This window comes from Tamandua tetradactyla, chromosome 9, assembly GCF_023851605.1.
Source record: "Tamandua tetradactyla isolate mTamTet1 chromosome 9, mTamTet1.pri, whole genome shotgun sequence".
Taxonomy (NCBI): Eukaryota; Metazoa; Chordata; class Mammalia; order Pilosa; family Myrmecophagidae; genus Tamandua; species Tamandua tetradactyla.
Window position 1 is genome coordinate 117,665,433 of NC_135335.1, and position 12,829 is coordinate 117,678,261.

The following is a 12,829-nucleotide window of genomic DNA, read 5'->3' on the forward strand; positions in this document are numbered from 1 at the left end:
AACCGTGTGTCTGATGTTCCTATTATCTACCTTATCCACAGACGAGTAAAACATATGGAATAAAAGTAAATAATAGGGGAAACAAATGTTAAAATAAACTTAGATTGAAATGCTAGTGATCAATGAAAGGGAGGGGTAGGGGGAAGGTTTGTATAAATTTTTTTCTGTTGTCTTTTTATTTCTTTTTCTGAATTGATGCAAATGTTCTAAGAAATGATCATGATGATGAATATGCAACTATGTGATGATATTGTGAATTACTGATTATATATGTAGAATGGAATGATCATATGTTAAGAATGTGTTTTTCTTGTCATATTTTTTTTTTAATTTTAAAATTAATAAAAAAAATTTTTTTAAAGAATTAAAAAAAAAAGTCAGTGAAACACATACAGACCCTAAAGTTACTGTCAACAGGAGAAGGAATGAGAAGACAGGTCAGTGATGAAGTAAACATCCTGTCATGTGCACTTCTAAAAGGGTTTGTATAGTAAGCCTGACATTAAGATATACCAAAGTTCAACCGACGCACAACATAGGAAAGATCGGTGTATAATTTTTGACTCCCATATAATCTGTATTTTTAATTTTTGCTTAAAATTTAAAAATAGTATAAAATGAAAAAAGTATAAAATAGAAAAATCAAAGTCTTACCACTATCAATTCCACTCCGCAGCAATATGTACTGTTTGGAACATATCTATGCTAAGTATCAGAAGGCTGCACCAGCATGTGACTGTACAACGCTCCTATAATAGAGAAGCTGTCTGCGGATAGGCAGAGGGACCTGGGATACTTCATTCCAGCAGGAGAAGATGGTGGGCTGTGAGCTCTTCACAGAAAAGACTTCCTTGCTTACTGGGTGACCTTAGCAAATTAACCCCTCTTGATTCTTAGCCTCCTGGTCTGTGAAATAAGGATAATAATACCTACCTGGTGAAGTTATTGTAACAATTAAATGAAATAATTTTATGTAAAACACCAGGAAAGTGCTCGCTGGATATTCAAAATATACTTTTCATTGAGTTAAATAGTGAGTTAGCTATTGTAAAGATAGAATATTGACATAACATTAAAAATTTTTTTTATTGTAAAAGCTTAACATATAAACATATATTCTTGACATAAAAGTACTCCATACATGGTGTACAATCAATGGCTCCCAATATCATCACATATTTATATATTGATCACCATGATCATTTTTTGAACACTTGCATCGCTACAGCAAAAGGAATAAAGGAAAAAATTCATGCATACCATATCCCTCATACCTTCCTCATCGACCACTAGTGTTTCCATCTACCCAATTTATTTTACCCCTTGTCCCCCCATTATTTATTTTTATCCACGTTTTACTCATCTGTCCATACCCTAGATATAAGGAGTATCAGACACAAGGTTCTCACAGTCTCACACAGTCACATTGTAAACATTATATTATTGTACAATTGTCTTCAAGAATCTAGGCTACTGGAACACAGCTCAAGTTTCAGGTACTTACCTCTAGCCACTTCAATACACCATAAACTAAAAAAGGGATATCTATATAGTGCATAAGAATAACCTCCAGTATAACCTCTCGACACCATTTGAAATCTCTCAGCCACTGAAACTTTATTTCATCTCATTTCTCTCTTCCCCTTTTTGGTCAAGAAGGTTTCTTGATATCTTGATGCCAGGTTGTGGCTTATCTCAGGCTTTTTGTCCCATGTTGTTGGGAAGATTTACACCCCTGGGAGTCATGTCTCATATAGGGGGGAAGGCAGTGAGTTCACATGCTGAGTTGGCTTAGAGAGAGAGATCACCTCTGAGCAACAGGAGAGGTTATCTGGGGCGACTCTTTGGCCTAGTTTTTAGTAGGCTTAGCCTGTCCTTTGCAGGAATAAGTTTCGTAGGGGCAAACACCAAGACAGAGGGGTTGGCCTATTGATTTGGTTGTCCCCACTGCTTGTGAGAATAACAGAAATTCTCCATAGAGAAGTTGAATTTCCCCCTTTCTCCCCATTTCAACCAAGGGCACTTTGCATATACTTTATTCACTGTCCAAATAACTGTGGGATTTATCAGGACATCACACTAACCAGGACAAACCTACAAAATCTCATGCCCTATTCAAGGTTCCATGTACTTGTGTTCAATTAAACTGCCCATATATGTTAAATTAGGAAATGCCCTATTCAAAATATAAATTTTGTGCCAAATAAACATTTCTTACTTTAGTTTCACACAGAAGTTGAAGTTTTAAAATATGAATGACCATCTATTTAACACCCTGTAATACTGACATTCCTTTGTTCTTCCTCATGCAAAAACATTTTAATTTGTACATTTAGTCACTATCATTGTACACTATAGGTATTTCTAGATTATACCATCTCAGTATTTGTCGTCTATCCTTCCTTCTGGTTTCATATGTGCCTGCAGCCCTCCCTCTATCACTTACACATTCAACTTTATTCAGTGTACTTACATTATTGTGCTAAAATCAGTAGTATTGTGCTATCCATTTTTGAATTTTTACAATCAGTCCTGTTACATAATCTGTATCCCTTCAGCTTCAATTACCCAATCTCTACCCTATTTTTATCTCCTGATGACCTTTCTTCTTTACTGATATTCTCCAAGTTCACTCATTAATGTTAGTTCATATCAGTGAGACCATACAGTATTTGTCCTTTTGTTTCTGGCTAATGTCACTTAGCATAATGTCCTCAAGGTCCATCCATGTTTTTACATGCTTCATAAGTTTATTCTGTCTTATAGCTGCATAATATTCCATTGTATGTATATACCACAGCTTGTTTAGCTACTCATTTGTTGATGGACATTTAGGCTGTTTCCATCTCTTGGCAATTGTAAATAATGCTGCTATAAACATTGGTGTGCAAGTATGACATTTCTTTTTTTTTTATTGTATAGTATAACATATATACAAAGCAAAGGAATAAAAAAGCAATAGTTTTCAGAGCACTCTTTAAACAGTGGTTAAAGGGAGACTTCCGGGAAGATGGCCGACTAGAGCAGCTTGAGATTAGCCCTGCTCCGTGGAAAAGTTAGAGAAGGAACAGGAGTGCGGCTGACCTTGGAGAGTCTTAAGTGGCAGAAAGCTGGAGCCTGGAGTAGAGGCACGGAGCGGCAGGAGTGCACGGAAAGGTACGTGGGACTAGGAAGTAAGCCAGGCCGCGCGCATTCCTTGGGCCCACTATCCTAACCGGCACAGCCCTGTAACAAGGGACTCACCCCACACCCCACGCACTTGAACCCTGTCACCCACTCCCACTTCTGTGCTCCAGGCGTCCGTCCTCACCCACCAGCTCCCAGTGCACATACCTGCGTCCCACCCCCACCCCAAGTGCAGCCCAACCCACTTCTCCTGCACCCCTCCTGGGCACTACCTACCCCTCCCTGTTTCCTGTAGGCTGTTGCCAGAGCAAAAAAGTTGTGAACACTGACCTCCATACCTAGGCTACACCCGCCCCCCACCCATAGTGTCACACAGCCTCACCCCGCCCTCGCTGAGCTCAGCACATCCATTTACAGCACTCCCAGGCTCGCGCCTGCGCACGACCCCCAATCACATCATTTAGCTCTGGGAACTGCACTTTACAGCAGTCCTAGAACTGCACATGTGCATAACCTTCAGCCTCACTTTCCAGCTCTGAGAAAGTGACAACCTGCGCAGCCAGGTCACATCTGTCCCTAATCCACAAAGCCATAATGCTGATCTGCTGCCACAGCTCCATGCATGCACACAAAGGGCCCCATGCCTTAGACCAGTGCACACCAGGGTTATGCCCCCCAGACCGGTGCACTCACACAGCTACATACCCCCTGGCCACTGGGCACCCAAATTCACAAGCACCAGCATAACATCCCAACCTGTGTGTGCCCATACCTGTCATGAAACAAATCACTGTACTGAGTGCTCCACCTCATGCCCTGCTCCCTGCTGTACAACCATCCCACAAACACAAGGCCTTAGACTACTGAAAGAAATCAACTCCCAAAGTAAATCAATCAAGATATCTACATGCAACAAAGACAGCACAAGATCACTAAGCATATCACAATCAAGACAGATATAGCCCTGCCTAATGACTAAATTAAAACACCTGAGGAGACAAAGACATTGGAACAACTAATCAAAGATGTTCATACAACTCTACTTAATAAAATAAGCAGGACAGCAAATGACATAAAGAAGATCAAGAAGGCAGTAGAAGAGCACAAAGAGGAATTTGAAAGAATAAATAGAAAAATAGCAGAAATTACAGAGATTGAAGACTCTGTTGACCAAATAAAAAACATAGTAGAGGCACACAACAACAGATTTGAAGAGACAGAAGAAAGAATAAGTGATACAGAAGACAGGATAACTGACTTCAAAGACTCAAAACAGCAAATGGCAAAAAAGACAGAAAAATCGAATGGGAACTCAGGGAAATGATAGCCAAAACAATGGGCACAAATATAAGAATCATTGGTGTCCCACAAGGAGGAGAGAGGAGTAAAGCACAAGGAAGAGTAATTGAGGATATAATGGGGGAAAACTTCCCAACCCTCATAAAGGACATAAATATACAAGTTAAAGAAACCCAAAGAACTCCAAAGAGAATAAATCCAAATAGGCCTTCCCCAATGCACATACTAATCAGTCTGTCAAATGTTGAAGAAAAGCAGAAAATCCTGAAAGTGGCAAGAGAAAAACAATCTACTACATACAAGGGAAACCATGTAAGACTGAGTTCAGACTACTCAGTGAGCACCCTGGAGGTGAGAAGGTAGTGGTATGATATATTCAAGATCTGAAAGAGAAAGACTTCCAGCCAGGAATTCTGTACCTAACTGAATTGTCCTTTAAAATTGAGGGAGAAATGAAAGCTTTCACACACAAAGAAGTCCTGAAAGAATTTGTCAACAAGAGACTGTCCCTACAAGAAATACTAAGAGGATTTCTGCCTGCTGAAAAAAAATACAGGAGAGAGAGGTCTGGAGGAGGGCACAGAATTGAAGAGTACTACTAAGGGTAATTTAAAGAATACAAACAGAAAGAGGGAAAGGAATATATAGATCTGACAAAATAACAAAGATAAGTTGGTGGAATTAAAAAAAATGCCTTTTCAGTAATAACTTTGAATGTTAATGGCCTAAACTTAAGAATTAAAAGATACAGTTTGGCAGAATGGATTAAGAAACATAATCCAGCTATACGCTGCTTACAAGAAACTCATCTTAGACACAAGGATACAAATAGATTGAAAGTGAAAGGATGGAAAAAGATCTTCCACACAAGTTGTAGCCAAAAGGAAGCAGGAGTAACTATACTAATATCAGACAAAATTGACTTTAAATGTAAAAACATCAAAAGCAACAAAGAAGGACACTGCATACTAATTAAAGGTTTAATTCACCAAGAAGATATAAGAATCATAAATGTTTATGCTCCCAATCAAGGAGCTCCAAAGTACATGAGACAGACATTGGCAAAACTGAAGGGAGCAATAGATGTTTCAACAATAATAGTAGGAGACTTCAATACACCACTCTCCTCTATAGATAGAACAACCAGACAGAAGATCAACAAGGAAATAGAGAAGTTAAAAAACTTGATAAATGAATTAGACCTAACAGACATATATAGGTCATTGCACCCCAAAGCACAAGGTTATACATTCTTCTCTAGTGCTTATGGAACATTCTCCAGGATATGTCATATGCTGGGACACAAAACAGGTCCTTATAAATTTAAAAATGTTGAAATTATCCAAAGCACTTTCTCTGATCACAATGGGATGAAGCTGGATCTCAATAACTGCCAAAGAATGAGAACATTCATAAATATATGGATATTAAATAACACACTCTTAGACAACCAGTGAGTCAAAGAAGAAATTGCTAGAGAAATCAGCAGCTATTTGGAGATGAATGAAAATGAGAATACAACTTATCAGAATGTATAAGATGTGGCAAAGGCTGTGCTGAGAGGGAAATTTATTGCCCTAAATGCCTATATTAAAAGCAAGAAAGAGCAAAAATCGAGGACTTAACAGCAAACATGAAGGAACTTGAGAAAGAGCCACAAATTAACCCCAAAGCAAATAGGAGAAGAGAAATAACAAAGATTAAAGCAGAGATAAATGAATGGGAGATGCTGAATGCTCAATTGATGCTGAATGGGAGAACAAAAGAACAACAGAAAGAATAAAACCAAAAGTTGCTTCTTTGAGAAAATCAATAAAATTGATGGGCCACTAGCAAGACTGACAAAGAAAAAAGAGAGAAAATGCAAACAAACAAAATCAGAAATGATAAGGGTTGTGTTACCACAGACCCTGAAGAGATAAAAGAAATCATAAGAGGATACTATGAACAACTATATGTCAACAAACTAGACAACTTAGGTGAAATGGACAAATTCCTGGAGACACACAAAAAAACTACACTGACTCAGGAAGAAATAGAAGATCTCAACAAACCAATCACAAGTAAAGAGATTGAATCAGTCATTAAAAATCATCCTACAAAGAAAAGCCCAGGACCAGATGGCTTCACAAGGGAATTTTATCAAACATTCCAGAAAGAACTGCCACCAATCCTGCTTAAACTTTTCCAGAACATTGAGGAAAAAGGAACTCTACCTAACTCATTTTATGAAGCTAATATCATTTAATACCAAAACCGGGTAAAGATGCTATAAGAAAGGAAAACTACAGGCCGATCTCCCTAATGAACATAGATGCAAAAATTCTCAATAAAATGTTAGCAAATCGAATCCAACAAAACTTTAAAAGAATTATACACCATGACCAAGTGGGGTTTATACCAGGAATGCAAGGGTGGTTCAACACAAGGAAATAAATTAATGTAATAAAGTACATTAACAAGTCAAAAGGGAAAAATCACATGATCACCTCAATTGATGCTGAAAAAGCATTCAACAAAATTCAGCATCCTTTTCTGATAAAAACATTCCAAAAGATAAGAATCAAAGGTAACTTACTCAAAATGATAAAGGGAATATATGAAAAACTGGTAGCCAGCATTGTACTCAATGGAGAAAGACTGAAAGCCTTCCCCCTAAGACCAGGTACAAGACAAGGATGCCCACTGTCACCACTATTATTCAACATTGCACTAGAAGTTCCACTTAGAGTAATCAGGCAGGACAAAGAAATAAAAGGCATCCAAATTGGAAAGGAAGAAGTAAAACTCTCATTATTTGCAAATGATATGATACTATACTTGAAAGATCCTGAGAAATCTACAGAAAAATTACTTGAGCTAATAAATTCAGGAAGGTGGTGGGATATAAAATTAATGTGCAGAAATCAGTAATGTTTCTATACAGAAGCTATGACCTAACTAGGGAGTTAATTAAGGAAAAAGAAATTCATTCAAATAGCAACTAAAAGAATCAAATACTTAGGAATGAACTTAACTAGGAACATAAAGGACTTGTACACAGAAAACTACATAACATTGCTAAAAGAAATCAAAGAAGATCTAAACAGGTGGAAAGACATTTCCTGCTCATGGATAGGAAGGCTAAATATAGTTAAGAAGTCAATTCTCCCAAATTGAGCTACAGATTCAACACAGCACCAATCAAAGTTCCAACAACCTACTCTGAAGATTTTGAAAAGCTTAGTACCAAATTCATCTGGAAGGGAAAGAGACCCCGAATAGCTAAAAACATCCTAAAAAAGAAGACTGAGGTGTGAGGATTAACACTCCCTGACTTTAAAACTTCTTATAAAGCCACAGTTGTCAAAACAGCATGATACTGGCACAGACACAGAGGCATTGACCAATCAAATTGAGAGTGCAGAAACAGACCACCAAATCTATTGTCAACTGATTTTTGGCAAGTCCCCCAAATCCTCTGAACTGGGACAAAATAGTCTTTTCAATAATTGGGCATGGAAGAACTGGATATCAATAGTCAAGAGAATGAAAAAGTATCCCTATCTTACACCCTACCCAAAAATTAACTCAAAGTGGATCAAACACCTAAATATAAGAACTAGTACCATAAACCTTCTAGAAGAAAATGTAGGGAAACATCTTCAAGACGTAGTAATAGAAGGTAGTTTCCTAAACCTTACACCCAAAGCACAAGCAACAAAAGAAAAAACAGAACTCAAAATCAAATGCTTCTGTGCCTCAAAAGACTTTGTCAAAAAGGTGAAGAGGCAGCCAACTCAATGGGAGAAAATATTTGGAAATCAATATCAGACAAAGGTTTGACTTTCTATGTATACAAAGAAATCACACAACTCAACAACAAAAGAATAAACAATCCAAATATAAAATGGGCTAAAGAAATGAACAGGCATTTTTCTGAAATGCCACCAAATACAGATGATTCAAAAGCACATGAAGAGATGCTAGGGAAATGCAAATCAAGACTACAATGAGATACCACCTCACACCAAAAGAATGGCTGCTATTAAATAAACAAGAAACTATACTTGTTGGAGAGGATGTGGAGAAACTGGGACACTTCTGCACTGCTGGTGGGAATGTACAAGGGTGCAGCCACTATGGAAGACTGTTTGGTGGTTCCTTAGGAAACTAAATATCAAGCTGCCCTATGACCCAGCAATAGCACTACTTGGTATATACCCAGAAGTGCTGAAAGCAATGACACAAACAGACATTTGCACGCTGATGTTCATAGCAGCATTATTCACAATCATCAAAAGATGGACACAGACCAAATGCCCATCAACAGATGAGTGGATCAACAAAATGTGGTATATACATACGATGGAATAATATGAAGCAGTAAGATAAAATTATGTCCTGAAGCATATGACAAGATGGATGAGCCTTGAGGACATAATAATGAGCAAAATTGGCCAGACACAAAAGGACAAATACTGTATGATTCCACTTTTATGACCAGCATAAATGTATAATCCGAGGAGTATAATACAGAAGATAGGGGACTTAGAGATACATAGAAGCTAGAGATGGGTGAACCGTTAGCTAATGAGGTTGAACTCCAATGTAAGGGAACAGATAGGAGCAAAGGTGATTATCTAGTGGTTCTAGAAGTAATATTACCATATTGAAGATGAACAAGATTGAAAGGGGTTGTATAGACCTATGTGTCCCACTGACTCAGACTAGATATATGAATGAGGTTCTTGTAAGAATTACTTCAAAGATAGGATTCTTGTATAAAGAGTGTTAAAGTCCAGGGTACAGGGGGAAAACTACTATTGCATGCTATGAGCTATGTTCAAAAGGAAACCATCAGCACTACCACAGCAACAGTAGAGATAAATAATGGGGTGAGGGACAAGACGTATGAGGAGGTTTAGATTTCCTATTTCGTGAGGGTGTGTTCATTGGTTTTCTGTCTCTTGGGAATGATGAAATTATCTAAGACTGAGAATGCTGATGGACTGTGGACTTTGGGTCCTCTGCATGATGCCCGATGAATGCAGGTGGCTGAAGGATGCACTGATGGAAAAGTAGAATGGCGAACGATGGTGTATACTTACGAATGAAGGCTGTGAAGCCACAAAAATGAACAATGTCGTGAGGCATGCGACAATTTGAATGAACATGTGTGACATTTGGTGAGACAAAATAAGCCAGAAACAAAAAAAAACAACAATGGTATGGTCACCTTTAGAAAATGTTTATCAGAAAATAGGGGCCTAGATTGTAAGCTTTTAGACGCATGAAGTCTGCAGTGGTGATTATTATTTATGGATTTTGAGGGGCTGTTTTATACATATATAACCTGATATTTAGAGATAAGAACAAAGCCAAACAGGTTGGGATTAAGTTAATTCAGAACACAGGGATAAGGAGGACAGTGTCTATATTTTAGAACCACACATACTCTTGGAGACCAATGGAAGAAAGGCTTATTTGATCTGGAACTGAAATTTTCTGTAGTGCATAATCTAATTCAACCTATCTGTATAGCTCATTTGAACAACTGAAACACAGAGAGCACAGAATAATAAAGAGGTCCTTTAATCCTGTATAGATCATTGTAATGCCTGGATACATCCTGGAGTATATTAACCAGATAATCAAAAAGTATTGGCAAAGTCCCCCGAGGAAGGGGAGAAAGACTATGGAAATATTAAACCTTACCATCAAGGAATCCCCTGATACTGTGTCAAATTTTAGGGGCACCCAAATCAATAGGCCATTCCTCAATCACGAGTCTTACTCTTGTGAAGCTTATGTGGGTAGCAGAGAAATTTAGACTACCTAAAGGCATACCGAGGAGTTACTTCTGGAGGACCTCTGTTGTTGCTCAGATGTGGCCTCAGTCTCTCTAAGCCCAGCCCTGCAAGTGAAATCACTGCACACTACATGGGACATGACATCCAGGGGTGAAAGTCTTCCTGGTGACATAGGAGAGGACGCCCAGGGATGAATCCAGGCCTGGCACCGTGGGATCAACAATTCCATCCTGACCAAATGGGGGTAAGGAAGCATAATTAATAAGGTATCAGTGGCAGAGAGAGTTCAAATAGAGTTGAGAGGCTACTCTGGAGTTTGCTCTTACACAAGCCTCAGGTAGACCTTGCTACCTATCATAACCTGCCAACCCCCAACCAGGACCATTCCAGCCAATCCTAAAGAATACCCAGGGCAATATATAAGATTCTATAGGGATGCACTGAAGGAGAAGTAGAATCACAAATGATGGTGTATACTTATGAATGAAGGCTGTACAGCTACAATAATGAACAATGTCATAAGGCATGTAAGAGTGCTTTGAAAACTATTGCTTTTTTATTTCTTTGCTTTGTATATATGTTATACTATACAACAAAAAAAAATGTTAAAAAAAATGGTTACAGTACAGATCCCAGAGTTTGTCATGGGCTACCATATGATCCTCTCATATTTTTCGTTCTAGCTGCTCCAGAATATAGGAGGCTAGAGGGCTTAAATACTTTATTATCATCACAATTGACTTTTTTTCTTTTTTCTTTTGTGAACAATAACATATATACAAAAAAGCTATAAATTTCCAAGCACAGCATCACAATTAGTTGTAGAACTTATTTCAGACTTTTACATGGGTTACAATTTCACAATTTTTGGTTTTTACTTCTAGCTGCTCTAAAATACTGGAGACTAAAAGAGATATCTATTTAATGATTCAGCATTCATATTCATTTGTTAAGTCCTGTCTACTATTTATAATTCCACCACCACCTTTGATCTTTCCAACCTTTCTTTGGGGACATTTGGGCTATGGCCATTCTAAATTTCTAATATTGGAAGGGTCTGTCACTAATATGGGGTAGGGAGATGGAACTATCTGATGTTCCAGAGAGGCTGGGCCCTCTAGGTTTCAGGACTTATCTGGACCAGGAACCCATCTGGAGGTTGCAGGTTTCTGGCAAGTTACTCTAGTGCCTGAAACTCTTATGGAATCTTATATATTGCCTTAGATGTTCTTTAGGATTGGCTGGAATGGTCCTGGTTGGTAGCAAGGTCTACCTGAAGCTTGCATAAGAGCAACCCCCAGAGTAGCCTCTCTCTGCCACTGATACTTTGTTAATTACACTTCTTTTCCCCCTTTTGTTCAGGATGGAATTGTTGATCCCAAGGTGCCAGGTCTGGATTCATCTCTGGGAGTCATCTCCCATGTTGCCAGGAGACTTTTACCCCTGGATGGTATGACATTTATTTTTAACAATTACAATAATAAAAAGTCTTTTTTAAAAAAGTATATAGGTAATGCGTGTTTATTTTTAGAAAATGAAGATAAATACATAGTCCCCTTCCCAAATACACAAATAAAATCGCCTATAAGACAGTCGTTGTTAACATTTTGGAGCGTGAATGTGCCCCTTCTCATCTTACTCCTGTGTACATTTGTAGAGCATATATAGAAGGAAGATTTTTTGTATCTACAGGAGTGAAAGTGCATAGTGTGCTGGTTTGAGGTTGTGATGTGCACCGGAAAAGCCACGTTCTTTTCATCTTGTTGGGGAAGACCTACCGTTGGATCTTTTGATTACATTGTTTCCATGGAGAGGTGGGTCTTAATGAGTCCTTTAAAAGGGAGACATTTTGGAGAAAGGACAGATGCTTGGAGAACTGACACAGAGCTGAGAGTCAATACAGAGAGCAGATGCTAGACACAGACATTTGAAGATGCTTGGAGAGTTGACATAGAAAGCCACTGGAATCAAGCTGAAAACAATGCAAACCAGGAGCAAAGAACAAGGAGATACCAGCCATGTGCTTTCCCAGCTGACAGAGAAACCCTGGACATGATCAGCCTTTCTCATGTAAAGACCTCTTGTTGATGCCTTAATTTGGACATTTTTATGGCCTTAGAACTGTAACCTTGTAAGTTGATAACTGCCCTTTGTAAAAGCCAATCCATTTCTGTTATATTGCATTCTGGCAGCTTTAGCAAACCAAAACATATAGTATATTGTAGTTTGCGTTTTAATTAATAATAAAATTAACTATGTACTTTCTGTTTTCATTCTCCTTGGCTAGAACTTTATCATGTAATTTTTCTGAATTTAGGGTTTCTCTGTTTATTTAATTTTAATGCAATTCAGTTATCATTATTTTAAAGTTGTTGGTTTTCATATTATGTGGTGGACAGACAAAGGAATAGGAGTTAGGACTAGGTTCAAGTTGTGTGACCTCAAGTCACTTCTCTGAGCAATGGGATCAGATGAGACAAAAGTACATGAAATTATATTGTAAATTTTAAAGTTCTAAGAAAATAATATTGATATCCTTATGTTTACTTTTAATTTTTTGTTCTGATAATGTTACTTATAAGAAATTTCCATTAATAGTGATATAATTCATT

The 12,829-nt window shown here is 37.9% G+C and overlaps 1 long non-coding RNA gene across 1 annotated transcript in view; it reads right to left on the reverse strand.

Moving 5' to 3' along the window:
- The window catches only part of LOC143647412 (uncharacterized), a 93,890-nt gene that overhangs the window by 7,403 nt on the left and 73,658 nt on the right, over window positions 1-12,829 (reverse strand). The gene's annotated exons all lie outside the window — the stretch shown is intronic.